This window comes from Rhinoraja longicauda, chromosome 12 (genome assembly GCF_053455715.1).
Source record: "Rhinoraja longicauda isolate Sanriku21f chromosome 12, sRhiLon1.1, whole genome shotgun sequence".
Classification (NCBI taxonomy): Eukaryota; Metazoa; Chordata; class Chondrichthyes; order Rajiformes; family Arhynchobatidae; genus Rhinoraja; species Rhinoraja longicauda.
The window spans coordinates 33,435,384-33,463,354 of NC_135964.1; the positions used below are offsets into that span (position 1 = coordinate 33,435,384).

Sequence of the window (27,971 nt, forward strand, 5' to 3'; positions counted from 1 at the left end):
AGTTGCATGAAGCAATTCGGAAACCTGGCACCAATTCATGTGGGACATGGGGGCACAAACAGCATTGACGTAATGCCTATATTATTTCAGTGATGATGGTTTAAAATAAACACCAATTAAAGGGAAACTTCTAATGTACTTTTGCAGTGGGTATCTGCAACCATCTGCACCAGGGTGGATCCTCTGGGAAGGTGCGGCAGTTCTTCACCACAGTATTTCCATTCTTGTCTCTGGGATGGGTGCAGAGTTAGCTTGAACATTGTGTTGAAATGTTTATGAGCCCTGACTGCTAATCCAGGAAAAGTGTTTGAATCTGACACTGGGACCAGGAGAACATCAGTTCCATGTGGAATAAATGCCTGCAAATTGTAAGAGAGAAATGAACCCCACCTAGATCACTGATGTTTGTTAGGAAAGAGAGCCACTAGTCCCCTGGTCCATATCTAACTCTAATCCCACACCATACACAGTGACACACCTGGTAGAACTGCTGTCTCACAGCACCAAAACCCGGGTTCAATCCTGACCTCGGGTGCTCTCTGTATGGAGTTTGCATGTTCTCCCTGTGATCGCAAGGGTTTTCTCTGAGTGCTTTGGTTCCCTCCCACATGCAAGTTTGTAGGTTAATTGGCCTCTGTAAATTACCTAGTTTGTAGGGAATACGACAACATAGAATGAGTATGAATTGTTGATCAATGGTCAGCATGGACTCAATGGACCGAAGGGCCTGTTTCCATGCTGTACCTCGAAACGAAACATGCAGTTGACCTTGGAAGTGGCCCACAGCATACAAGGGCTCCCCTGGTTACAAATGACACTAAAGTGGGTGTATCGTAGAGAGCAAGGACGTGGCTGGTGGCCGGGTAGGGGATGCGGGGGTGGATGGATTGTTATAGGACAACTTCCTCATGGAAAATGACCATTTCTGAGAGGGCACAGAAATTTCTCAATTTTTCCAGTATAGACGTTTACTTTGATTTCCCTCCTGGATTTACAAACATACAAGCATAGAGAGGAACAGGTCCCAATGCTAAGTAAGCTGTCTGAACTTTCAGTGGGATGGTGGCTGTTCTGATTGTAATCCCACCTTGGTCAGTCAGTAAGTAGTACCTGCAGACAGGAAAGGAAGCACTTTGGGTGGAAAACTTCAACCCAACAAGACCTATTGCATGTTTAATATAACGTCACCTTTGTGTATACTTTCTTTCTACCAAAACTTACTTCACGTTGAGCAGTTTTCGTTGCTTGTGTATCTCACATTTTCCATTATAAATCCCTGTGTACACAGTATACAGTGTCCCAGCTCCCTGCCTCAAACTGCATGGAAAAACCTTGAACCACAGGATACACAGCACAGAAAAAGGACATTCGGCCTAACTGCACAATGCCAGCATTTATTCTCCATTTCAGCCCCTTCATTTTTCCTCATTTAAATCTTCCAGCGTAATCCATCGTTCCCTTCTCCCTTGTGTCTTTGTCCAGCCTCCCCTTGAATTAATCGATAGTTCATTGAAGGAAATAACCTCATGCCTGGACTTCTGGATCCTAGCCTTGGGGCCTCTATCTGCAATAGGCCTCTGGCCTTCCCGATCGCAGACCTCAGTGGGTTAGATTTGGTCAGTAACATTTCCGCCACCTTGCCCCTCAACACTGGTGCCCCTCAGGGTTGTGTGCTCAGTCCCTTGCTCTATTCCTAGCGCATCCTGACCATGTGGTCAATCACATCACCAACTGAATCTCTCAGGTCACCGGTGATACCACTGTTGTGGGATGCATCTACCACAACGATAAGAAGTAGTGCAAAAGATAAATCATGAACGTTGTGTCAGGACAATCGCCCAGCTCCTAATGCCAGCAAAAGGAAAGAGTTGATTGTTGACCTCAGGACGCAGGTGGGAGGGGAATGGGGTGGGTTGAACTATCTCTACAACTCAAGGTTGAGTTCATCAATGGAGCTGCTGCAGAGATGGTTGACTGCTTCTGGTTTCTTGGCATCTATATCATCTGCAATGTAACGTGGCCCCTTCACACTGATGTGGTGATCCAGAGCCTTACCTTAACTTTCATCTGATATTTTACATTGGTTGTGGCTCAGTGGTAATATGGCTTCTTTGCCAGTAGAATGTGAGTTAAGAATGGGGCAGTATTGAGGAATTGTTGACCTGGTGCACGCAATGCTTTCCAGAGGAGGTGTTGTACCAAGGACTGACAGTGCTCTTGAGGGACGCAAGTGATTTTCAGCTGTGTTTTGAAGAAGAATTTTGGCTCAAGAGTCTTCGGCGAGGAGACTACATTGGAATCGGTTCTGCGTGTGTCCGATATTTAAACTGGTGACATATTGCAGTGCGGAAGGAGGCTAATTGGCAGCAGTGAAGGGAATAGGTTCCACTCAACTCTGAGTGTGTCTCATTTGTAATTTGTGATTTTGTCCACTGAAGTAATGGCAGGCAAGTTGTTACGGTGTGTCTCTTGCAGTGTGTGGGAAGTCATGGACACTGCTGATGCCTCTGACTACATCTGTGGAAATTGTGTCCAGGTGCAGCTCCTGAAGGACTGTGTTAGGAAACTGGAGCAGCAGCTGGATGACCTCGTGACCATCCAGGAAACTGAGAGTTTCCTGGACAGCACCTACAGTGAGGTTGTCACACCAAGGATATAAGAAGAGCGAAGGTGGGTGACAATGAGGAAGAGAAGTAAACATGGAGTGTAGGAGCCTCCGGTGGTTGTACCTATTGAAAACAGGTACACCCTCTTGAGAGCTGTCTCTTGGAAGACGCGACAAGTTTGAGTGGCAGCAGGGCTATGACTCCAACCCTGGTGCTGAGGCTCAACAGGGAAGAGTGACGCCAGGCAGAGTCATAGTGGTGGGGGACTCGATGGTCAGAGGTACGGACAGGAGATTCCAGATGGTGTGTTGCCTTCCTGGTGCCAGGTTCCAGGACGTCTCGGAGCGGCTGCACGGCATCCTCAAGAGTGAGGGGGAGCAGCCGGAGGTTGTTGTGCATGGAACAAGCTGCCAGAGGAGGTAGTTGAGGCTGGGACTATCCCATCGTTTAAGAAACAGTTAGACAAGTGCATGGATCGGACAGGTTTGGAGGGATATGGACTAAACGCAGGCAAGTGGGACTAATGCAGCTGTGACATTGTTGGCCGGTGTGGGCAAGTTGGGCCGAAGGGACTGTTTCCACACTGTATCACTCTATGACTCCAAGAAAAGCAGCTCTCCCGACCAAAATTTGTTCCTGATACAACATCAGAAATACAAAGAGACAACACTAATGTTAGTGGGAAATTACAGTTCTTGAATAGGCTGGGCTCTAATGCAGCAATCATCACAGTTAGCCTGACTGCTTTGCAAAGATACTGTGCTGTGGGAAGAGATAACGGTGGCCTGAAATTTTTGAAGGGATGATAAATAATACAGGTTCTTTATTAGTCCCACTTGCCTGCGCTTGGTCTCCACTGCCTTCTGTGGCAGAGAATTCCACAGATTCACAACTCTCTGGGTGAAAACGTTTTTCTTCATCTCTGCCCTAAATGGCCTACCCCTTATTCTTAAACTGTGACCCCTGGTTTTGGACTCCCCCAACATCAAGAACATTTTTCATACATCTAACCTGTCCAATCCCTTAAGAATGTTATGTTTTCCTATAAGATCCCCTCTCATTCTTCTAAATTCCAGTGAATACAAGCCCAGTCAATCCTTTCTTTCACATTTGTCAATCCCACAATCCCGGGAATTAACCTGGTGGACCTACACTGTACTCCCTCAATGGCAAGAATAGCAAGAAAGTTATTCTAGGTAATCTAGCCCAAGATAGTCAAACCAAGTAGGTAGTTCAACACTGAGGTATGGTTGTGCAGGTTGGTTCACAAGCCTGCTCGTTGATGGGAAGAAGCTGGAGGTAACGTCCTCAGGCTCCTCCTGTACCTTCTTCCCGATAGCTGCATTGAAATGAGAGGATGGCCAGAGTGGTGGGTCTTTAATGATATCAGCTGCCTCTTGAGGCAGTGCTTTCTGTGGCTCCCTTCGATAGTGATGAGGCAATGTCCAGCACTTTAAGCAGCCTCCTTAGTTCTTGAGCATTTGAATCACTGAACCAGGCTGAGACGCATATTTGGTGACATGCCAGATCTCCTCAAACTTCTGACGGATAACAGGCATGAGTGAGCTGGAGGTTCTCCTCTTGAGTTGCACAGCATTTGGATTTGCAAATATGCCACCAGTCCTTCATTGTGGATGGTCTGAAACCTGACGATCCCTTCCCCAACAGCGAGCGCCTTCACTGGAATGACTGCAGCAAGGCATCTCTCGGGGGCAGAAAGCAACGGGCAATAAAAGATAGTCTTTCCGATTAGGCCAAATTAATAAAAAAGAATAATGAGTACAGTTAGGAGAGGTTGGTGCTCACTTTGGGGGTGAGTGAGGATGGACAAGGTCTCTGAGACAAGAGAAGGGAAATGTCTCTATTCTTGGGCAGTGAGGAGGGGTAAGGTCCCTACTCTGGGGCAGTGAGGGGGGGCAAGGTCCCTACTCTGGGGCAGTGAGGGGGGGGGGCAAGGTTCCTACTCTGGGGCAGTGAGGAGGGGCAAGGTCCCTACTCTGGGGCAGTGAGGGGGGGCAAGGTTCCTACTCTGGGGCAGTGAGGGGGGGCAAGGTTCCTACTCTGGGGCAGTGAGGGGGGGGGGGCAAGGTTCCTAGTCTGGGGCAGTGAGGGGGGGCAAGGTTCCTACTCTGGGGCAGTGATGAGGGGCAAGGTTCCTGCTCTGGGGCAATGAGGAGGGGCAAGGTTCCTACTCTGGGGCAGTGACGAGGGGCAAGGTTCCTACTCTGGGACAGAGCGGATGGGAAAGGTCGCACTCTTGGACCTTGAAGAGGGGAAAGGTTCCTACTCTGTGATGTTGAGGAGGTGGGAGGTCTCTAATCTGAAGACAGTGAGGAGGGTCTCTACTCTGGGAGGGAGTGGGGAGAGGAGGAGGAAACCCAGCCTGGGGCCAGGAAGGCTGCCTTGTTGGTGTGGATGCCTCTGTGTGTGCACGTGCCTGTCAGTGCAGTCAGTCTGAGACCAGCTGGCTGGGTTGTTGTGTCAGGTGAAGGTCGTGGAGCAATGATGAGTGGGTGGCGTTGAGATACATACCAGCGACTATCTTGCCCAGTCCCCCACGAAGTCCGATGCTGCTGTTGTTTCCCAATCTGTGGCGTCTACCAGCCCGTTGCAGGGGCCTGAGCTTCCCTCCAGGAGGGGAGGGGGAGGGGGAGGGGGAGAGAGGAGAGAGGATGAAAGAGTTCGAGCAATCCTGCAACCTTTTGTATCAAATCTATTTCATCTGCTTTCAATAAAGCCTGATCCTGTAATTGTGGAGAATTTTAATCATGGTTGCAGCCAGCCTCTTAATTACAAGCAGTAAAAGGTGCCCACAGAGCCTGTGTTTGAACCCTTGTGAGGAGCGAGGAATGTTTACATTCCACAGATGCCATTGGAAATAGTTGAGTGGCTGAGGTGGAGCGAGGGTTACGGCTGTGGGGTCAGGAGGAGCCCAGCGCTGTGTTCTGATCACAGTGTGCAGTGCACAGTGCTTTGTGCCGGATCATCTGTGGGTGGAAGAGGAGGAAGCCTCGGGTCTCTCAGACGCACTCCGCCGTTCAAAAGGTTCACAGCTCACTCTGTGTCTCCAATCCTCTTCCCAATTGCTTCTGATCCACGGGTCCAGGCATTTATCCACCTTCACCTTAATGAGACTTGAGCTCTGAGCATCTAAAGCCCTCGGGAATAGACAATAGACAATAGGTGCAGGAGTAGGCCATTCAGCCCTTCGAGCCAGCACCGCCATTCAATGCGATCATGGCTGATCACTCTCAATCAGTACCCCGTTCCTGCCTTCTCCCCATACCCCCTCACTCCGCTATCCTTAAGAGCTCTATCCAGCTCTCTCTTGAAAGCATCCAACGAACTGGCCTCCATTGCCATCTGAGGCAGAGAATTCCACACCTTCACCACTCTCTGACTGAAAAAGTTCCTCCTCATCTCCGTTCTAAATGGCCTACCCCTTATTCTTAAACTGTGGCCCCTTGTTCTGGACTCCCCTAACATTGGGAACATGTTTCCTGCCTCTAATGTGTCCAATCCCCTAATTATCTTTTATGTTTCAATAAGATCCCCCCTCATCCTTCTAAATTCCAGTATACAAGCCTAATTGCTCCAGCCTTTCAACATACAACAGTCCCGCCATTCCGGGAATTAACCTGGTGAACCTACGCTGCACGCCCTCAATAGCAAGAATATCCTTCCTCAAATTTGGAGACCAAAACTGCACACAGTACTCCAGGTGCGGTCTCACCAGGGCCAGGTACAACTGTAGAAGGACCTCTTTGCTCCTATACTCAACTCCTCTTGTTACAAAGGCCAACATTCCATTGGCTTTCCTCACTGCCTGCTGTACCTGCATGCTTCCTTTCAGTGACTGATGCACTAGGACACCCAGATCTCGTTGAACATCCCCTCTTCCTAACTTGGGAAGATTCCTAACATTCAGAGCCCCAAGGAGAGAAATTTTCCCTCATCGTAAAACCAAAAGGCCAACCTCTTTAACAGCCTGGGCACCCTCCCCTGTCCACCCCCAGAGTGGGCACCCTTCCCTCTTCACCCCCAGAGTGGGCACCCTCCCCTGTCCACCCCCAGAGTGGGCACCCTCCCCTGTCCACCCCCAGAGTGGGCACCCTTCACTCTCTAGCCCGAGTGGGCCCCTCCCCTCCTCACTTGCCCTAGAGTAGGCGCCCTCCCCATTAAACTCCCCCTAGAGTGGGCATCCACCCCTCTCTCCGCCTCCCCCTTCCCCCCAGAGTTTGCACTCCCCCCCAGAGTGGATACCAGCCCCGCTACTCACATCCAGAGTGAGCACCTACTCACATCCAGAGTGAGCACCTCTCCTACTCACATCCCCTCATCACAGGCACTCTCTGCTCCTCACTACACGTTGTGAGCATCCTCCACTCATTCTCCCAGATTGGGCACCATCCGCTCTTCACTTGCCCCAGAGTGGGTACACTCACCTCTCCTCGCACTCCCCATCCCCATCCTCCTCCCCCTCGCCTGTTTATTTCCTTTATCCTGTATCTATACACAATCTTTTCGCTGACTGGATAACACGCAACAAAAAAGTTTTTCACTGTACACCTGGCAATAATCAGCTAATCGTTTATCTCAGCACCATTTCCCACACTAACCTCATAACCATTGATTCCCTTAATATTCAAAGATCCTGTGTTTACTATCCTCAATGACAGAACCTCCACAGACCTCTTGGGTGGAGAATTCCAAAGATTTATTTCCTCTGAGTTAAGAAATGTTTTCCCATTCTGACCTGATTGACCACTCCATTCTTTTATGCCTGCGGGCCTTTGCTATTGGCATTCCAGTCAACAGAGAAAGAATCAACTCCATCTTGTCTTTCTCCTGTCACGATTGGAACTCTTCAATATGAGCATCTCCAATTCTTCTGAACACAAGATGGCACAGACCCTAGGGTGCGCAATCTCCTCTTACAGGATGAAAACACCATTCCTGTAGTATCTACATTAACTGTGCCACACTCCCTGAAATTTTCTGATGTAATGAGAGTTAATCAAATTAGTCAGACTTAGCCTTTCCTTAACAAATCCATGCTGAATTTTCTTCACTAGTCTGTTTCTTTCTAAGTTACCACACCTTTGCTGTTCTGTCTCCCTCTGGGTGTGAGGGATTGTACTGTCTGTGATTCTAATCTCCAAACTCATGGGACTTGGAGTCAGCACTCATCTCTGCAACTGGATCCTCCACCTCCTGATCACAGACCACAATCAGTGAGGATAGGTGACAAATTATCCTCCATGACAATCCTCACACAGAGAGTGGTGAGTCTGTGGAATTCTCTGCCACAGAAGGTAGTTGAGGCCAGTTCATTGGCTATATTTAAGAGGGAGTTAGATGTGGCCCTTGTGGCTAAAGGGATCAGGGGGTATGGAGAGAAGGCAGGTACAGGTTACTGAGCTGGATGATCAGCCATGATCATATTGAATGGCGGTGCAGGCTCGAAGGGCCGAATGGCCTACTCCTGCACCTGTTTTCTATGTTTCTATGTTTCAACACTGGTGCCCTGCAAGGGTGCATTCTCAGCCCCCTACTATACTCATTATACACTCGTGAATGTGCAGACAAATACCAATCCAACTCAAATGACAAGTTTGAGGGCCGGATATCAAATAATCACAAGATAGAGTACAGAAGGATTGAGAACCTCGTAACTAGTTTCCAAAACAACAACCTCTCCCTCAATGTCAGCAAGACAAAGGAGATTGTGATTGACTTCAGGAAGTGAAGCAGTACACATACCCCAGTATACATTGATGCTCCCAAAATAGAGATGGTCGAAAGCTTCAAGTTCCTTGGAATAAATATCACCAGCAATCTGTCCTGGACTAGCCACATCGAAGCTATGGCCAAGAAAGCACACCAACACCTCTACTTCCTTAGAAGGCGTAGCAAGTTCAACATGTCCCCAACATCTCTCACCCACTTCTACAGATGTGCCGTAGAAAGCATTTTATCCGGATGCATCACAGCATGGTGGCAAGAGTGGAAGACTTCAGTTCCATGCAGGGACCAGAGGAAAGGCTGCCTCTTCTAACAGCAGAGGGATCTGTGAGACCTTATCTTAGATTTGGTCAGACAGTGATTGACATGTACCTTAACTCCATTGACCCATCCTCCTTCCATTTCCCTTTGCATCCTAACCTCTCCATCCCAAGTGTTAAATTGCCATTCTCTCTCTCTCCCCCTTCTTACCTTTTTAATTGAGTCAAGAGTGTTTAAATATCATATGCACCAGAAATGGAACAATGAAATCCTTACTTGCTGCAGCTTTTATAGGCAAGGAGAGGGTTTTAAAGGGAATAGTTTCCCAAATGTCTGCAGGATGCTTCCAGATTTCATTGCTGAACTACCCAGCTCCGATTCGATGGTCCTTTAAACATGGCTCCCTCACTTCAAATAGTTTGTCTCAGTCAACCATAGTTAGAAAGATCCCAGCAATCAACCATGTCCAGAGAAAAACTGACTGTGGACTACAAAGCCATTTGCCTTGGTCATTGGTTGATTTTACTGAATGCAAATACAATCTATATCCCCTGAGCGTTTTTCACTTCTTTTCTTGCTCACCTGAATTTTGTTCCAGCTCAGGCAAATGAATGGGACACCTTCCTGATGCATCCCACACGTTCCACTGGTTGTTGGATAAGCCCCTGGAAGGGATCCTCTGTCTTTCCATTAGATTAGACAGTCAAACATTCTCTTCATTGCTATTGACAAATAACTGCCTTGACCAACGAGCCATTATCCTCTCCATTGCTATTGATAGTAAGTAAATAAAATTATGGAAAGTAGAACAAAATGCTGGCGTAACTCAGCTGGTCAAGTATTGCTCCAGCATTGTGTGTCTATCTTCAGTATAAACCAGCATTTGCAGTTCCTAATGGAAAGTATTTTTTTAATCATGCTTTTAACGCTGCTTTGATTTATTTCTCTTCTGGAGCTGCTTGTAGTGTAGGAGATTCAAGTCACCTTTTAGGAAATTCCAGGGCACTCCTAGCACTATCCAAAAGTACACTGTTTTGGCTGCTTACTTTCCCATGACTATCCGGTAGGGGAAGCTCTCAGTCGTGGTAAGATACTGCTACAATGGAATTGCTTCTTGCTCACTGCATCGGAGTGCTGACTCTGCACAAAGCCTGTCTGTGTACGGATGTTGGCACAGCTTTGCCCCTCAGGACTAATATCACTGGCAGAATAAAAAAAGAATACAGGAATAGACTCAGCTGGGCGAAGCCATGGGAATTAGAGATTAGTCATTTGGAGAATCCCCACTGACATGAGTGTTCTGACCTCTTAAGTGAAATTGGAATGTTGCACAAATACGTGTTCAATATCAAAGGGACCACGACATCTTGCTTGTCACTTTGTGGTAAAAGTGATGGTAAGTTGATTGGTGAGAAGAGGGCATGAGGAACCGTGAGCAGGAATATCTGTTCCTGTTTGGTTAGATCTGATGAATGGAATCTTTGGAACCTGAAACCAATGGATGGAGAGGTTTAAATAGTGCACCCCCTCCCCCCCCCATCTGAAACCACGCTGAGGATAACGCCAGCCTGCTGGGGCAATAGACAATAGACAATAGGTGCAGGAGTAGGCCATTCAGCCCTTCGAGCCAGCACCGCCATTCAATGCGATCATGGCTGATCACTCTCAATCAGTACCCCGTTCCTGCCTTCTCCCCATACCCCCTCACTCCGCTATCCTTAAGAGCTCTATCCAGCTCTCTCTTGAAAGCATCGACAGCTTTGTGCACTGCAAATGTAGCGCTACATAATTCATGTAAGTGGTTTTAACTGTAACATTGATACACACGGCATTGATTATTGGGTTCAGGTGGCGTATGTTAGAATGTCATATCGACCCCAGGGTAGTAATGTGAGAGGGCATTAGTCATAATGTCATCAGTCAAAGAGTTGGTTTTACAGCAACCATGCTCTTGGATTGTTAAAGCTACTGGGCAGCTTTAAATCGGAGAACAACTGTCAAAGAATGAAACCTTCAGCCAGTGCATGAGAGTTGGGGAGTGTGAGGATGAAACGAATGTGAACAGAACCAGTGTTACCTCAGCGATGTCCGTGTTCCAAAGCTATGTGTCAGCTTGTGCCGACTATAGGACTTGGAAGAAGGGTCTCGACCCGAAACGTCGCCTTTTCCTTTTCACCAGAGATGTTGTCTGACCCGCTGAGTTACTCCAGCTTTTTGTGTCCGTCTTTGGGACCATGAGAAGGTGTGGTGTGAGGAGGAGGGAATGTGGCACTGCCTTGCACAATGCTGGATGTAGCACAACGTGACCCAGTCGGGTTTCTGGGCTTGGAAATGTAACTTTATCAATTAGTTCCTTGTTATTGAACTAGTTGTTTTTTGATGGGGAGGTGATAGATTGGACAATTGTTTCCAGTTGTGTTATCGTTAATTGGGCATTTTTGTCTTAATCTTTCTCTGTAACCGCATCTATGTAAATAAGGTGCAATTTTCTGTGTCTATTTCCTCACGACTTGGCTGCTGCTTCACACTTGAGCCCATTGCTTCTCTTTCCATTTCCTTCGTCCTCTTTTCTCTTTGCACCACTCTTGTTGCCATTCTTCTTCTGTTGCTTCTCTTGTGGAGCTCTGTCTGACCCTAACCCTAAACCCTAAGTTCACTCCTTCAAGCTCCCCACCTCTCTTCTCTTCTGTCACCTTCCTTAATATCCCCTCATGTTGCTCGGTATCAATATGATGTGACAGCCCTCCCATGAAGAATGTCGGGACATTTTCGTGCATTAGGATGCTATATGAATAGTGAGAGGCCCGGATAGAGTAAATGTTGAGAGGATGTTTCCACTAGTGGGGGAGTCTAGGACCAGAGGCCATAGCCTCAGAATAAAATGACATACCATTAGAAAGGAGACGAGAAGGAATTTATTTAGTCAGAGGGTGATGAATCTGTGAAATTCATTGCCACAGACAGCTTTGGATGCTGTCAATGGATATTTTTAAGGCAGAGATTCACAGATTCTTGATTAGTATGGGTGTCATGGGTTATGGGGTATAGGTGGCAGGAGATTGGGGTTGAAAGATCAGCCATGATTGAATGGCAGAGTAGAATTGATGGGCTGAATGGCCTAATTCTGCTCCTAGAACTTATGAACTATATGAATGCATGTCTCAGAACTTGAGACTAAATGTCTCTCAAGAGGTGAGATACAACCAGCCAAGACACCATTTTCATAGGGCATGGATCTAGGCTTAAAATCACTGTTGAATGAACATCTTCCTGAGGTTTTGCCTACTCATCATTCTGGAGCAAAATAAATAAGAAATTGAAGTCTTAGTGGTAAATCCTCTTCCCGAAAGGCACATTCTTCAGCAGGTATCCAAAACGGAGACGGTGTGTGTATTTATTAGAAGAAGGCCATCAAAGCATACAGAACAACAGCAAGTAAATGAAGTTAAAATATAGATCCGCTGTCATCTAATTGCAATTTGAATTTGGTTTAGGCAACAGTTCAAAGGTCATGAATTCCTAACATTCCAGGCTTTGATGATTCTCTCTAAACTCACACTTGCTCCTCAAATAAAAATCATGTTTGCCGGAAGTGTTCAATGGTACTTTGTTATACAGGTGCAGTGAAATTCCTTTTTTTTGCATACAGTTCAGTAAAAGTCTTACTATACATTAGGCAATGCTAGATTGCACTGAGGCAGTGCACAAGTCACCACGTGTTGTGGCACCTTCTTGTGACTCTTCAAGTTCAAAGTTGTTAAAAATGATAGAGTCTTAGTTTTGCCATAAAGGCACTTTAGTTGTCTTCAAGCGAAGTGGCAAAGAAGGTTTATTATCATGGTTCTGCGTAGGGTGGCCCTCTGAACACAACCAGCAGATAGTGCTGATTCTGCACACCACTCTCTCTCATCTGGACATAGGGGGCTATGTGAGGATGCTGTTCATTGACTTTAGTTCAGCTTTCAATACCATAGTCCCCACCAGACTGACTGAGAAGCTGCTGGAACTGGGGCTTAGCACTCCTCTGTGTGCCTGAGTCCTGGACTTTCTCACCGCCAGGCCCCAGGTGGTCAGGATGGGGGAAACACACATCTAGCCCCCCTCACCCTGAACATAGGATCCCCCCAGGGTTGCGTCCTTAGCCCCCCTATGTACTCCCTGTACACACATGACTGTGTGGCCAGGTTCAACTCAAACTCCATCATCAAGTTTGCTGATGACACTGTGGTGGTGGGCCGGATCTCCGACAACGATGAGAAGGCCTACCGGGAGGAGGTGGCTGATCTGGCACTCTGGTGTCAGGACAATAGCCTCCTCTTGAATGTCAAAAAAACTAAGGAGCTGATTGTGGCCTTTAGAAGGGCTCAACATCCAAGGATGTACACGCCACTGGAAATAAATGGGGCTACTGTGGATAGGGTGAGCAGCTTTACATACCTGGGAGTCCACATCAAAGAGAATCTGACATGGACAACACACATTGCCACACTGGTGGGTAAGGCAAAGCAGTGCCTTTACCACCTTGGACAGCTGAGGAAATTCAGAGTATCTCTGAGGATCCTTCAATGCTTCTACTCTGGGGCTGTAGAGAGCATCCTGTCCGGCAACATCAGTCTGGTTTGGGAACAGCTCTGCCCAGGACAGGAAGGCCCTGCAGAGAGTAGTGCGTTCGGCAGAACACACCAGAACTATACTCGCCCCCCTGCAGGACCTATACATCAGGAGGTGCAGATCGAGAGCAAGCAAGATTATGAGGGACCCCTGCCATCCCAGCAACAGACTGTTTCAGATGCTACGGTCAGGCAAATGCCTCCGCTGTCACGCTGTGAAAACAGAGAGGATGAGACGGAGTTTCTTCCCACAGGCCATCAGGACTGTTAACTATTATAACTCCAGGGACTAAATTTTGTCTTTTCTGTATTAACTTTAATTTATATGCTGTAACTGTAAAAAAAAAAATGCACAATCCGCAGGCATTGCCACTTTCATTTCACTGCACATCGTGTATGTGCATGTGACAAATAAACTTGACTTGACTTGACTTGATGGAGACTTGCGCATGGATACGTGAATGCAAAAGCTTCAACTAAAGTGCTCAAGATGGAGACCTAGACAAGCAAATAGAGTTATTATAGAAGTGATAATAGGTGGCGGGACTGATGTTTGTGCTGAGTTTTATTTCTGGACTATTAAAACTGAAGCTCTGCATTTACAGCACCACATTCTGCAATCCTGATCCTAATCCTTCAGCATCGTTCTGTTCAGCAACTTGGATAAATGGGTCTCAGCGGCAGGCAGCAACGTGATTCCCAACCAGGAAGTGTTATGTCTTTTTTTTACAATCCTGCATTTGCAATTTGCAAGACAAAACAGCCTTTAGCTGTTGTGATTCAAACACTTTGAACACCTGGTGATGGATGGTCTGAGAAAGGAATCTTGTGTTATCAGCTGCAGTGGAGACTGCATTTATGAGCACGCTTGCTGCTGTGTTGTATTTCTGTGAGCACCCCTGCCATCAGCTTCTAATGTTAATCCAAAACAATAGGGTTGGAACTGCCTTTGTGTGTTGCATCAGGGAAAGAGTTGGGCATAAACTAAGTGCTTTGGTGCTCAAATCATCATCCATATCCTCAAGATGGTGGCCCAGAGACAAGCTCTGTAAAGGGATATTGGTAGCACAGTGCTCTAGCTATTAGGCCTGCTGCCCCATACCTTCAGCAATTGGGATTCACATTCAGATTCCATAGTCAGGATTGAACCCGGGTCTCTGGCGCTGTAAGGCAGCAACTCTACCGCTGCGCCACTGTGCTGCCCAGCTCTTAACTATAGATGTATAGATCAATATGAACCCATCAGATGATAGATAATTTGTTTATCTAAAGCATCAGTGGAGCTTGATTTGTGCGTACCGTGTAGAATCAGAACCCATTCCTTTGCCAAAAACATCTGCAACATATCAAACAGCGGTGGCAACAAATCTCTCTCCATGGGGAGCAGTATCAGTGAGCCTCAGTTGCAGCAGCAAGGCATTTTCATTTGACTTCTGCTGCTCAGTGCTCCTGAGCACTTAAACTGCAGGCCATGGAAGCAGCCTGCAGTGAACCTGGAACCCGATCCCCTACAACGTTGCTTTCCTGCCCTTCCATTCTGAATTAATGGGATAAAGTGTCACCTAGGGTATCGACCGGCTCTCATTGACAGATTCAAATCCTGCCTTCAACTCTCCCGGTCAGTAAAACAACCTTTGGCCTTGCCTGCATTATTTTTATAACTAAAGACTGTATATGTTGAAAGAAGTTGAGAATGGGGAAGTTCTCATTTGGTGCTCCACCCCGAGACTTCCTCCAGATTAATAGCAGCATTGTTAGGGAGATCGTCTCACCCTTGATGGGTTGAGGACTTTGTGTGATAAATCAGACACCTCCCGAGTTCGTCACGTCCAAAGATATGATCCTGCGTGCAGGTTGGCTCCACAGGAATGCAGAGAGGCATGCTACAGTCTGACGATGAATTGGACTGCGGAATAAGACAGCTGCCTTGGGAGGGAGCGTAGTGGTTCCCTTGCAAAGGAAAATACAAATTGTATTAAACTGGAGTAACGTGTGGCAATTTTCATAGTTTTGACATCGTTGATACCTGGTGGGATGTTAATGGATTTTTCTACGCCTGCTATTGATGAATATACAGGAGTCTGCTCCTAACTGTGGCCCGTTGCTGATGAGAAAGATCACATGTAGCCACGCAGGAAAGGAAAACAGTTGGATATTTGACTTAGCATTTGCATAATTTTATATTTGAGGAATATTCAGTCTCCAGCAAATTATTACTCAATGTTAATGCAATATGTATATATTCATCCAACTCCTACTGCAGATGGAGGCAGGAACTTTGTATAAGTCGTGGTGATGTGTAGACAGCACCTCTAATGTTAACCAGTGATTCTGCCTCTGTTTCAGTTCATGAATTGTCGTGCATTGTCTAATACGTTAGCCATCCATACTGTGAAAAACTGAAGGTATTTAAAATGTTGTGTGCCCCTTACGTCCTTGGTAATTCAATAACCTGGTCACGTCCTTGTAGGTAGATGTTTGATAAAATGCATCTGTACTTTGCGTTCAAAGGTTTCAAAGGTCTTTTATTGTCATGTGTACCAATACAGCGATATTCGAATTACCATACCATTGGATGTGCTTTTGAAATAGTTTTTTTCCCTAAAGCTTAGACACACGGTTGACATGGTGCTGTCAAATGTGGCTGTTCACTGTGGCTATTCGGTGATTTTTCTGTTGGGCAATATTAAGGCAGTGAGAGTCTTGCAACACTCTGTGGTTGATGAGGCTCTAATTAGTGCATCCAGAGAATGTGCTCTAGAGAACAAGAATGCGAGGGGCTATCAGTTATATTGAAGGTTTGCAAAGCTCAATTTAGACCACGCTTATTGGACTGCAAACAAGTTCACAAGTTATAGGAGTAGATTAGGCCATTTGGCCCATCGAGTCTACTCCGCCATTCAATCATGGCTGATCTCTGCCTCCTAATCCCATTTTCCTGCCTTCTTCCCATAACCCATGTCACCCATTCTAATCAAGAATTTGTCTATCTTTGCCTTAAAAATATCCACTGACTTGGCTTCCACAACCCTCTGTGGCATTGAGTTCCACAGATTAACTACCCTCTGACTAAAGAAGTTCCTCCTCACTTCCTTTCTAAAAAAGCGCCCTTTAATTCCGAGGCTATGACCTTTGGTCCTAGACTTTCCCACCAGTGGAAACATCCTTTCAGAACAAACAGATGGAAACATCCTTTTGTCCAGAGTAGAGCATCCGACTTAGGAAAGAAACAATAAGCTGAGGCGTATTGGATGATGGCGCATTTTCTGAAAGTTGGAACCAGATAATTCAGAAGTAAATACCTCCTTGTGGAAAGGCTGGTAAAAGCATGGAGCTCTCTTCCTCAAAATGCGATTGATGCTCTGTTACTCCGTTTCTCGTTGATATAACAGCAGTTTGTTTGTCTCAAAAACTATGAGTCTATGTGGCTACTGAACAGCACAAAAACATGCGTTAGACAGGAGATAGACACAAAATGCTGGAGTGAATCAGCGGGCCAGGCAACATTGCTGGAGAATCTCTGGAGAATTCGGAGATGCTACCTGACCCGCTGAGTTACTCCAGCATTTTGTGTCTATCTTCGGTGTAAACCTGCATCTGCAGTTCCTTCCAAAACATGCATTAGACAGTGCAACCTGGCAATCAGCGTATCAACTGACTGCTTTGCCTGCCTGGTCATTAATAATGATGGAAAGGAAGGAGGAGACTCTGAGCACGTGTGAGGTGTTGCACTTTGGAAGGTCAAATGTAAGGAGAAAACTGTTGTCCTTCATGGTCCGGTACCTTTGGTGACTCTGGACGGACCACGACTACACGTGTTTAAAATGTGATCATGGTGCAGCTTGTACTCCAGGCTGTTTATTCCAAGGCCGCCTGGATCCAGAGTGACCGCCTAATCACACCAATCACTTATATACACAGGCATACAAAGTAGTCCTTGAATACACAAAGTAGTCCCAGCAATATCACAACATCCCCCTTGTCTTATATATTACAACATCCCCCTTGTCTTATAAAATTGTTTTCTTTACCATTCGAGGGCTAAAATATATTTAACAAACAAAACCAAAACACCATTGCTTTTTGCAAACAAAACCAATAACACAACTAAACACAATTAAACACAATTGCTTTTTTTTTCGCCATCATGGTGGTCACTCCTCTGCGGTAGTTCACTCAACGCCGGGTGGTCACTCACTCCGGGTGGTCACTCACTCCGTGTGGTCACTCACTCTGTGTGGTCACTCACTCCATGTGGTCACTCCACAGATATATACATATATACAAAAGCATCAAATATAATACATTAAGCTTTCAGTACACAGATCACTACACAGGTCATTAAACACAAAATATTCATTTTGTTCCATATCTTCCCCTCAAGAAGACGTGCTGTGTAGATCAAACGTAGTGTAGGCTCTAGATGCTCCACCACCATGATTTGCCTGCCACTGCTGGCCTCCCACTGCTGGGCTGGCACTGCTGGGCTCCCACTGCTGTAATCGCGGTGTGATCGCGCCTCCGCTGCAGTGCGCGCTGGCCCCGCCCACAGGTGTTCCCCGGCCCCGCCCACAGATGCTCCCGGCAGCTGCTGCGCAATTCGAACGCGCTGCCGCTGCCTCGGGCCCAGGGCCGTCCCGACTCTACGGTCGACGCGCCTGGGTAAGTATGTAGTGCCTCGGCCTTACCGGCCGCCGCACCTCCGCGGGTGGTCGGTCCCTCTGGTCGCCGCACACCTCCGTGGGTGTCGGTCTCCTCCGGGGCTCTCCCGGTCGCCGCACACCTCCGTGGGTGTCGGCCTCCCCCGGTCGCCGCACACCTCCCTGGGTGTCGGTCTTACCGGTCGCCGCACACCTCCCTGGGTGTCGGTCTTACCGGTCGCCGCACACCTCCCTGGGTGTCGGTCTTACCGGTCGCCGCACACCTCCGTGGGTGTCAGCCTCCCCCGGTCGCCGCACACCTCCGTGGGTGTCGGTCTTACCGTTCGCCGCACACCTCCGTGGGTGTCGGTCTTACCGGTCGCCGCACACCTCCGTGGGTGTCGGTCTTCCCCAGTCACCGCACACCTCCGTGGGTGTCGGGTCTCCCGGTCGCCTCCGGTCGCCGCACACCTCCGTGGGTGTCGGTCTTCCCCGGTCACCGCACACCTCCGTGGGTGTCGGGTCTCCCGGTCGCCTCCGGTCTCTCCCCCGCGAAGCAGTCGCAGGCTCCCAATCTCGGGCCTGCACAGGTGCTGGGGCGCGATGTGGGCCTTCACACACCGCCCTCAGCAGCTTACAGCGTCACGTCGGAATCTATTTCCTAGCATGGAAAAATCATTTACAAGAGGGCATAGCTTCAAGATGAGAGGAGCAAGGTTTAAAGGAGATGTGTGGGGCACATTTTTATACAAAGGGTGGTGGGTGCCTGGATTGCACTGCCAATGCAGTGGTGGGAGAGGCAGATACAATAGTGACATTTAAGAGACTTTTGGATAGGCATATGGATGTGACGGGAATGTAGGAATATGGATTATGTGCAGGTGGATAAGAAATGGCCTTGGCATCAAGTTCAACACAGACATTGCGGGCTGAAGGGCCTGCTCTTGTGCTGTATTGTTCTGTGTTAACAACCCTGTCCTCAGGGCTTCATTGATGATAGCTGTGAGTGCAAAAGAAAAGACTGAAGCACTTGCAGTCACGTTCAACGAAAGGTGTGACGTAAATAGACCAAAGGTAGACACAAAATGCTGGAGTAACTCAGCGGGACAAGCAGCATCTCTGGAGAAAAGGAATGGGTGACGTTTCGGGTCAACACCTTTCTTCAGATTCAATAGCCCATCTCGGCTTCCTCCTGAGATCCCCACCATCGCAGATGCCAGTCTTTGGCCATCTTGGTTCATGCCACAAAACGTCCAGGAATGGCTATCAGCACTGGATACAACAAAGACAATGGGAGCGCGCACCATCCTGGCTGTGGAACTGGAGATCTGGGCTCCAGAACTACCAGTGCATCCAGCCAAACTGATTCAGTACAGTTAAAATTAACATCTAGCAAAGCTGTCCAAGGATGTAGTGTTCATAACAAGCTAAACAGTTCCGATCGAACTAATTACCACCCACTTACATTCAAAAGTAGTGTTGGGACCAGTTGTTGCCAGTGGAATCAAGCTGCATTTAGTCAGTGAACCCTATCACCGATGCCAAGTCTGGCTTTCCAGGACCACTTAGCACCAGTTGTCATCTCAGCCTAAGTCCAAACATAGCCTGAAGAAAGTGCGGCACGATGGCACAGCTGGTGGAGCTGCAGCCACACAGCTGCAGATCAGTCTTTTCATTCACACTCCCCAGCTGGCCCCACTGGACATGGGTTCAATCCGCAGCTTGGGTACTGGTGTGTGGAGTTTGCATGCTTTCCCTGTGAATTTTCCCTGGATCTTCAGTTTCCTCCCACATCTCAAAAACTTGAGGATCGGTAGGTTAACTGGTGGCTGTAACTTGCACTAAGTGTGTAGTTCAGTTTAGTTTAGTTCGGCCCACCAAGTCCGTGTCGACCAGTGATCAGCATACACTAGCACTATCCTACACACTAGGGCCAATTTACAGTTTTTACCGAAGCCAATTAAAGTACAAGCCTGTACTTCTTTGGAGTGTGGGAGGAAACCGGAGCACTCGGAGAAAACCCACACGGTCACGGGGTGAACGTGCAAACTCTGTACGGACAGCACCCGTAGTCAAGATCGAACGCGGGTCTCTGTAAGGAAGGCAGCAACTCTACCACTGTGTCACTATGCCGCCCCTGTAGATGAGTAGCCATGTCTTGGGTGGTCGACGTCTGCATGGACTCAGTGGAACACAGAGCCTGGTTCTGTGCTTTATCTCTCTGTGGCTTTACAATAGAATTCTAGACATGTGATGAGAGTGACTGCTCTTGATATCAATGCAGCATTTGTTGTAGTGTGACCTCGAGGCACTGTGGTAAAATAGATGTCAACGGGCATCAAGGGGAAAACATTTTAGTGGAGAGTCATGCCTTGCAGAAAGGAAGAGGCTGCGCTTGTCAGAGGTAAGTCATCCCAGCACCAGTTCATCACTGCAGGAGCTCCGCAGGTGAGTGTCCTAGACCCGCCGCCCAACCATTTCCTGTTGCTTCTTCATCAGGTCAGAAGTGGGGTGTACATAGATGATTGTATCATGGTCAATTCCATTTGCAATTCCTTGGCAAATACCACAATCTATACCTGCGTACAGCAAGACCCAGACAACATGCAGGCATGGGATGATAAGTAGACACAAGGAATTGCAGGTCCAGAAAAGACACAAAGTGCTGGAGTAACTCAGCGGGTCAGGCAGCATCAAGTGATGTTTTGGGTCAGGACCCTTCTTCAGATTGATTGTAGTGGGGAGAGAAAGCTGGAAGAGATGTGGAGGTGAGACAAAGCCTGCCATGTGATAGGTGGATACAGGTGAGGGGGGGAGGGGGGAGGGATTGATTGGCAGATGGTTGGATAAAGGCCAGAGCTGGTAGGTGGCTGGTAACGTTCTTGCAATAGAAGTGTAGAACAAGTTATTCTAGATGGCGGAGAGAAACAAAGTAGTCTTCGTCTCTGCAATATTGACCAACTTTCTTCTCTCTCTCATAGTTCCGACAAAGAGTCAGATCTAAGTTTTGGTTAAAGTAATTGGTAGAGGATTAGAGAGCGGATGAGGGAACAAAAATTGACAGAGGTCTGGGATTTTTGTCCTTAAGGTTGTTTTGGCAGAAACTGTCGCCACATTGAAAGGGTGGCTAGATATGTATGTGATGATCTGTGACCTGCAGGACTGCTGCTGGGTATAGACTCTACATCACTGACTGGCACAGCCAAAATGGGCCAAATGGCCTTGCTCTGTTGTAAACTTTGTTTCATTTGCTGAACATTATTCTCACACTGTGGGATCTTGCTGTGCACAATTTGGTTGCTACCTTTCCGACATGCTTTAAAAGATTCAATGGCCTCGAGTACTTTTGAGTTATTTTCCGGATGCTGTAAAAGACACTGTAGAAATCCAGGATTTCTTCTCAGGCCTGAAATATACATTCAAGATAACACATACCTTCAAGGTCGGCAGAGGAGCGGCAGGTGAAGGAGTGAGTGCGGGGATTGGCTGAGGTAATCTCTTGGGGAGTTTTTTCAGTGCCTTGTGAAAAAAGTGCGAGTCTTTGACTAGAGAGTCCTTGGCTCGAGAGTCTTTGGCTCGAGAGTCTTTGGCTCGAGAGTCTTTGGCTCGAGAGTCTTTGGCTCGAGAGTCTTTGGCTCGAGAGCCTTTGGCGAGGAGGCTGAGGTGAGGAGATAACGTCGAAAGTTGGAGAGGGTGAGAGGCAGTGAAGAAATGACAGGCAGGCTGATTCAGTGTGATGCTTGCAGGATGTGGGAGGTCAGGGACACTGCTGGTGTCTCTGGCTGCTACAACTGTGGAAAGTGTGGCCAGGTTCAGCTCCTGAACGATCGTGTTAGGGAACTGGAGAGGCAACTGGATGACCTCAGGGTTATCAAGGAAAACAAGCGTTTCCTGGACAGGACCTACAGGGAGATTGTTACACCGGAGTTACCGGAAGAGAGAAGGTGGGTGACGATGAGGAAGGGAAGGAAGCTTGGAGTACAAGAGACCCCCGGGGTGGTATCTCTTGAAAACAGGTACACCCTCTTGGAAGCTGTCGGGACAGAAGACACTGCCACAGGCATGTGAATTTTCCATGTTTCCGTGGATTTCCGCGTTTTTAAAAAACATTTTCCGCGCTTTTTGCATGATTTCCGCGCCTTTTCACTTTGCCCAAATCGCATTTACTAATGGAGAAATCGGATCGGGAAAAAAAAGAAAATAAACGACGTATAGACTTGTAATGAACACTAGGATTCTGCTAGAGGTCGCTAGGGATTCTGCAAGAAATCCCCCGTGCCCTGGAAGTCTCCCCGTAAATGTGGCACCTAGGCTGGGCAAGGCAGCCAATCTCTACCTCATCGGGACTTCCACGGCTGATTGGTGGGTTGAATTTGCAACCTGCAGCCGGGGCTCTGGAACTCCAGCCCAGCTGGAGCCAGTGCATCAATCCCCATAGCCGACTTCCTTGACAAATTTCCAGATGACACAAAGCTGGGTGGCAACGTGAACTGCGGAGGATATTTGGAGGTTACAGGGTGACATGGACAGGTCGGGTGAGTGGACAGATGCAGTGTAATGTAGATAAGTGTGAGGTTATCCACTTTGGCAGCAAGAACAAGGAGGCAGAATGTTATCTCAATGGTGTCAGATTAGGTTAAGGGGAATTGCAACGGGACCTGGGCGCCCTTGTACATCAGTCACTGAAAGTAAACATGCAGGTACAGCAGGCAGTGAAGAAAGCTAATGGCATGTTGGCCTTCATAATGAGAGGATTTGAGTATAGGAGTAAAGAGGTCCTTCTGCAGTTGTGGTGAGACCACATCTGGAGTATTGTGTGCAGTTTTGGTCTCCTAATTTGAGGAAGGACATCCTTGCTATTGAGGGAGTGCAGCATAGGTTCACAAGGTTAATCCCCAGGATGGCGGGGCTGTCATATGAGGAAAGATTGGAAAGACTGGGCTTGTATTCACTGGAATCTAGAAGGATGAGAGGGGATCTTATAGAAACATATAAAATTATAAAAGGACTGGACAAGCTAGATGCAGGAAAAATGTTCCCAATGTTGGGGGAGTCTAGAACCAGGGGCCTCAGTCTAAGAATAAAGGGGAGGCCATTTAAAACTGAGATGAGAAAAAACTTTTTCACCCAGAGAGTTGTGGAATTCTTTCCAACAGAAGGCAGTGGATGCATTTAAAAGAGAGTTAGATAGAGCTCTTGGGGCTAGCGGAATCAAGGGATATGGGGAGAAGGCAGGTATGGGTTACTGATTGTGGATGATCAGCCATGATCACAATGAAAGGTGGTGCTGGCTCGAAGGGCCGAATGGCCTCCTCCTCCACCTATTTTCTATGTTTCTATGGCAGCAGTGTTATCATTTCTCCATCACGTGCTATCAGAGAAATTGATATTCTGAAGTCGGCAAAAGAATGTGAGGTAGTCTTATTTAAAACATTTAATTAGGAGAGGGTGGATTGCGAGGCTCCTTCTTCAGGTTGAAGTGGCTGGAACTTGGGGAAGGATATGTGTGATAGAAGATGTACGGCAAATATTCATAGCTGGTGCCAGACATGACAGTTTGCTGTTCAAGGAAGGGGTAAGTAGACTAGGCTTTTATGAAGTGCAGCACAGTGGTGCAGCTGATAGAGCCACTATTGCACAGCTCCAGGCATGGTAATACATTCACATATTGTGTTTCCGCTGGCTGATTAGCGCGCAACAAAAGCTTTTCACTGTACCTCGGTACATGTGACAATAAACTAAACTGAACAGCCATGCAGATTCAATCCTGCCCTCCAGTGCTGTCTGTGAGAACTTCACACGTTTGCCCTGTGATGGCACCAGTTTCCTCCTGGTGTTCCAGTTTCCTCCTACGACCACTTCAAATGGACCCAAATGCAGGTTGGTGCTAGAACCTGCAGGGAATTGATGGGAATGTGGGGAGATTAAAATGGGATTAGTGTAAATAGGTGCTTAATGGTCAGCATGAACTCAGTGGGCCCAAGGGGCTCTTTCAGCGCTCCATGACACGACTCTTAAGATGAAGAGAAATGTTTAACTGAAACATTTGGAAATCCTTGGCATTCTCCTCCCAAAGAGTTATGGATACTCAGTTACAGTAATAGACAATAGACAATAGGTGCAGGAGGAGGCCATTCGGCCCTTCGAGCCAGCACCGCCATTTAATGTGATCATGGCTGATCATTCTCAATCAGTACCCCGTTCCTGCCTTCTCCCCATACCCCCTGACTCCGCTATCCTTAAGAGCTCTATCTAGCTCTCTCTAGAATGCATTCAGAGAATTGGCCTCCACTGCCGTCTGAGGCAGAGAATTCCACAGATTCACAACTCTGACTGAAAAAGTTTTTCCTCATCTCAGTTCTAAATAGCCTACCCCTTATTCTTAAACTGTGGCCCCTTGTTCTGGACTCCCCCAACATTGGGAACATGTTTCCTGCCTCTAACGTGTCCGACCCCTTAATAATCTTATACGTTTCGATAAGATCACCTCTCATCCTAAGTGTGATAAAGGTTGGAATCAGAAGAAAAAGTGCACGTGGAGAGAGTCATCATTCGTCTTACAGAATTCCTGTGGAGACTTAAACTGCTGAGATCGCTACTCTTGCTTCTATTTGTTCCAACTGCTCCAGATTTGGAGAGATTAACAGAGGAGCACTCTCCTGGAATGCTTACATTTCTGGACAAATACAGCCATTCCTTCATTTGCAAAAAGGATATGTTCTTAGGAAATGTTTTGTAAGTAGAATTTCATAATTCAAAATAACTGGAGGAAGCGCATTGTAGGTATTTTAGTATAGTGTATTTATATGGGTGGAGATTTGTAATAGCAAGAAATAGATTCATAAATTGGTTAAAATTGAAAACTAAAGTGTCAATAGCAAAAATGTATAATAACACAGGCACTCGCTGACTTCTGTAATATGCGAGTTACGTAAACTCGTACTTATGTAAACAATTCCCAATGGGTGGTCCCGTTTCCTCAATAACCTGTGTTATTGCAATGGGAGGATGGGTGAGGGCTTCACATTACCTTCATAGATAGAAAACCATCGCCTGAGTTTGCAGCTCTTCCATTTTCTGCCACTGTCGCTGCGACACTGAGAAGGCAAGTGAAAACGAGGGAGGTAGGTGGTGGAGAGCAACTCCCGGCCGAGTTGCCAACAAGGGGCACCAGCGAGCCCTTCTTCATCAACTGCCGCGCTGTCCAGTTGACATAGCTGTTGTTACGACTTACGTTGTAGCCCCGGCCGACAGCGCTTTCTTCAGGCCACCGTCACTGACAGGATTCGCTTGGTTACCATGGGGCTCCCTCCCCCCTCACCAGCTACTGTTTCTTCTTGCCGGCCGTCACTTTGTACACTCTGCTGCTCCCCACTCCACTGCCACCTCCTCCTTCCACCTTGTGAAAGATGTCGGCGAATGCGGGGGAGAAGGACAAGGAGGTGGTGGTGGAGTGGACAAGGCAACAGGCGATAGGAAGAAGCGGCAACTGATGAGAGGGGAGGGAGCCAGAGCGCGTCCTGTTGATGGTGGCGACCTGAGGAAAGTGCTGTCGACCAGGGGTTACAACATGAGCCATAACAACAAGCTCATCAACCGGACAGTGCGGCAGCTGGTGGAGAAGGGTTTGCTGGTGCAGACCAGCGGCATCAGCGCCTAGCTTTGAGGTGAAATGACACAGAGTGCTGGAATAACTTAACAGACTAAATCAGTCTAAACCAGCCCTACCCAAAATGTCACCTGTCCCAAGTTCTCCAGAGATGCTGCCTGACCCACTGAGTTACTCCAGCACTTTGTATCGCTTTGTGTATTAACCAGTATCTGCAGTTCCTTGTTTCTACGTAGTTTTAAGGTGATTCCGACTTACATAAAATCTGACTTGCGTATGGGTTTTCTGAACGTAACCCGTACGCAAGTCGTAGAGAATCTGTAGAATCTTTGTAAATCAAGAAATACCTGTAATCCATAACAAATCTCAGTTTGCCTGCTTAAAGATTTGAATGTAATTTAAAAAGAGAATTAGGAAAAATAAGGCTGGTATGTATTAAAGTAACAATGAGTCTGTCAGTTTGTTATTAAAACTAAAACCAGGAATACCAATCATCCACGCTCACCTGGTCTGGTCCATGTGAAACTCTGGTTCCACACTGATAACGACTTGAGTCTTGACTGGGAAATGCAACTCTCAGTTTGAGGTAACTGGGTCTGTCCTGTCAGAAATGCCCTGACTCTGAAAATGAAGTTAATAACTTCCCACTGAAAGTGCAAGATTTAGTTTTTTTCTTGTCTGTGTTTCTGACATCCTACTTCAAAGGCATGATTAGAATAAAATTTGATAGTTTTTCCAACATTTCACTGCCTGCAGCCATTCCTTTTTATTTGGAAAAGTCCAGGAAGCTTTAAATATGCTGACGGCATGAATTTGACTTCATGCTATCTTAGTTCTGCGTTTGGCGACCCAGGAGGACAAGAGAGCACGGCTCCTAAATACTATTGACATTAGATGTCTTGTGTGAGTTACAGGGTTAAGCAAAAATTCCAATCATTTGTCAGTACCCCAATGGAATTTTGACCTTCCTGGTTGCTAGGGCTTACTGCAAGTATAAAAGCAATCTTTTATTGAAAAGAAAAGTAAAACAACGGCCAGTGTGGTGCTTGAGCTGTGTCGGGGGTAAAATGGCCAATTTGTTTTCTCACACCTTCTGGAGAATTGTAGCAGCAGCTCAAGTGGGACAAAGAATGCCTGTTTCCTCTGGCACCCTCCTCCAAAGGCTGCTGTTAGCATCAGAGTTATACAGCTTGGAAACAGGCCCTATGTCGACAAAGTTGCCTAAATGAGCTAGTCCCACTTGTTTATGCCTGGCACAAATCACTCCAAACCTTTTCAATCCTTGTACCTGGCCAGGTTAATTGGTCTTGGTGCATTGCCATTTCTGTACACTTGCTAATTGGGGATCGGTGGCTTGGCAATGGTTTACTGGACTGTTTGTAAGAAAAAAGAATTTCACTGTGTGTTAGCACTTCACACTTGTGACAATAAAAGTGCCATTGAACCTTTGCAGGCGAGTGGTAAAATCTGAAGGTAATTATGGGCAATTTTTTTATAATTGGATTAATGTAGGATGAATGTAAAATCATTGATTGATGGTCGGTACAGTCTTTCTGGGCCAAAGGGACTGAATCCATGCTATATTGTTCTTTGACTTTATAACTTAGAGGGTGCAGATCTTACCTGATCCAAAATACTTCCACCTCCCCATTTGTTTCATGATGTTAGACTTGAGAAAATAAATTTTAAGCATACTTTTGTAGCTGCTGCTTCCTCCTCATGTCTGTTACCATCTTGAAAGAGTAACATGATAGAGTGTGGAAGGTAGACACAAAATGCTGGAGTAACTCAGCGGGACAGACAGCATCTCTGGAGAGAAGGAATGGGTGACGTTTTGGGTCAAGACCCTTCTTCAGACTGATGTCAGGGGAGTGGGCGGGACAAAGATAGAATGTAGTCGGAAACAGTAAGACTGGCGGGAGAACTGGGAAGGGGGAGGGGATAGAGAGGGAAAGCAAGGGCTATTTAAAGTTGGAGAAGTCAATGTTCATACCGCTGGGGTGTAAACTACCCAAGCAAAATATGAGGTGCTGTTCCTCCAATTTGTGCTGGGTCTCACTCTGACAATGGAGGGGGCCCAGGACAGAAAGGTCAGATTGGGAATGTGAGGGGGAGTTGAAGTACTAAGCAACAGGTAAGTTAAGCGGAGCGGAATGGAGGTGTTCAGCGAAACAATCGCCGAGCCTGCGCTTGGTCTCTTCGATGTAGAGAAGTTGACACCTAGAACAGCGGATACAGTAGATGAGTTTGGAGGATGTGCAGGTGAACCTCTGCCTCACCTGGAAAGACTGTTTGGGTCCTTGGATGGAGTCGAGGGGGGAGGTAAAGTGACAGGTGTTGCATCTCTTGCGGTTGCACGGGAGGGGGTGGTTTGGGTGGGAAGGGACGAGTTGACCAGGGAGTTTCAGTGGGAACGGTCTCTGCGGAAGGCGGAAAGGGTGGAGATGGGAAGATGTGGCTAGTAGTGGGATCACGTTGGAGGTGGCGAAAATGTCGGAGA

The 27,971-nt window shown here is 47.2% G+C and overlaps 1 protein-coding gene across 2 annotated transcripts in view; it reads left to right on the top strand.

Moving 5' to 3' along the window:
• The window catches only part of shroom2a (shroom family member 2a), a 139,525-nt gene that overhangs the window by 33,786 nt on the left and 77,768 nt on the right, over positions 1–27,971 (top strand). The gene's annotated exons all lie outside the window — the stretch shown is intronic.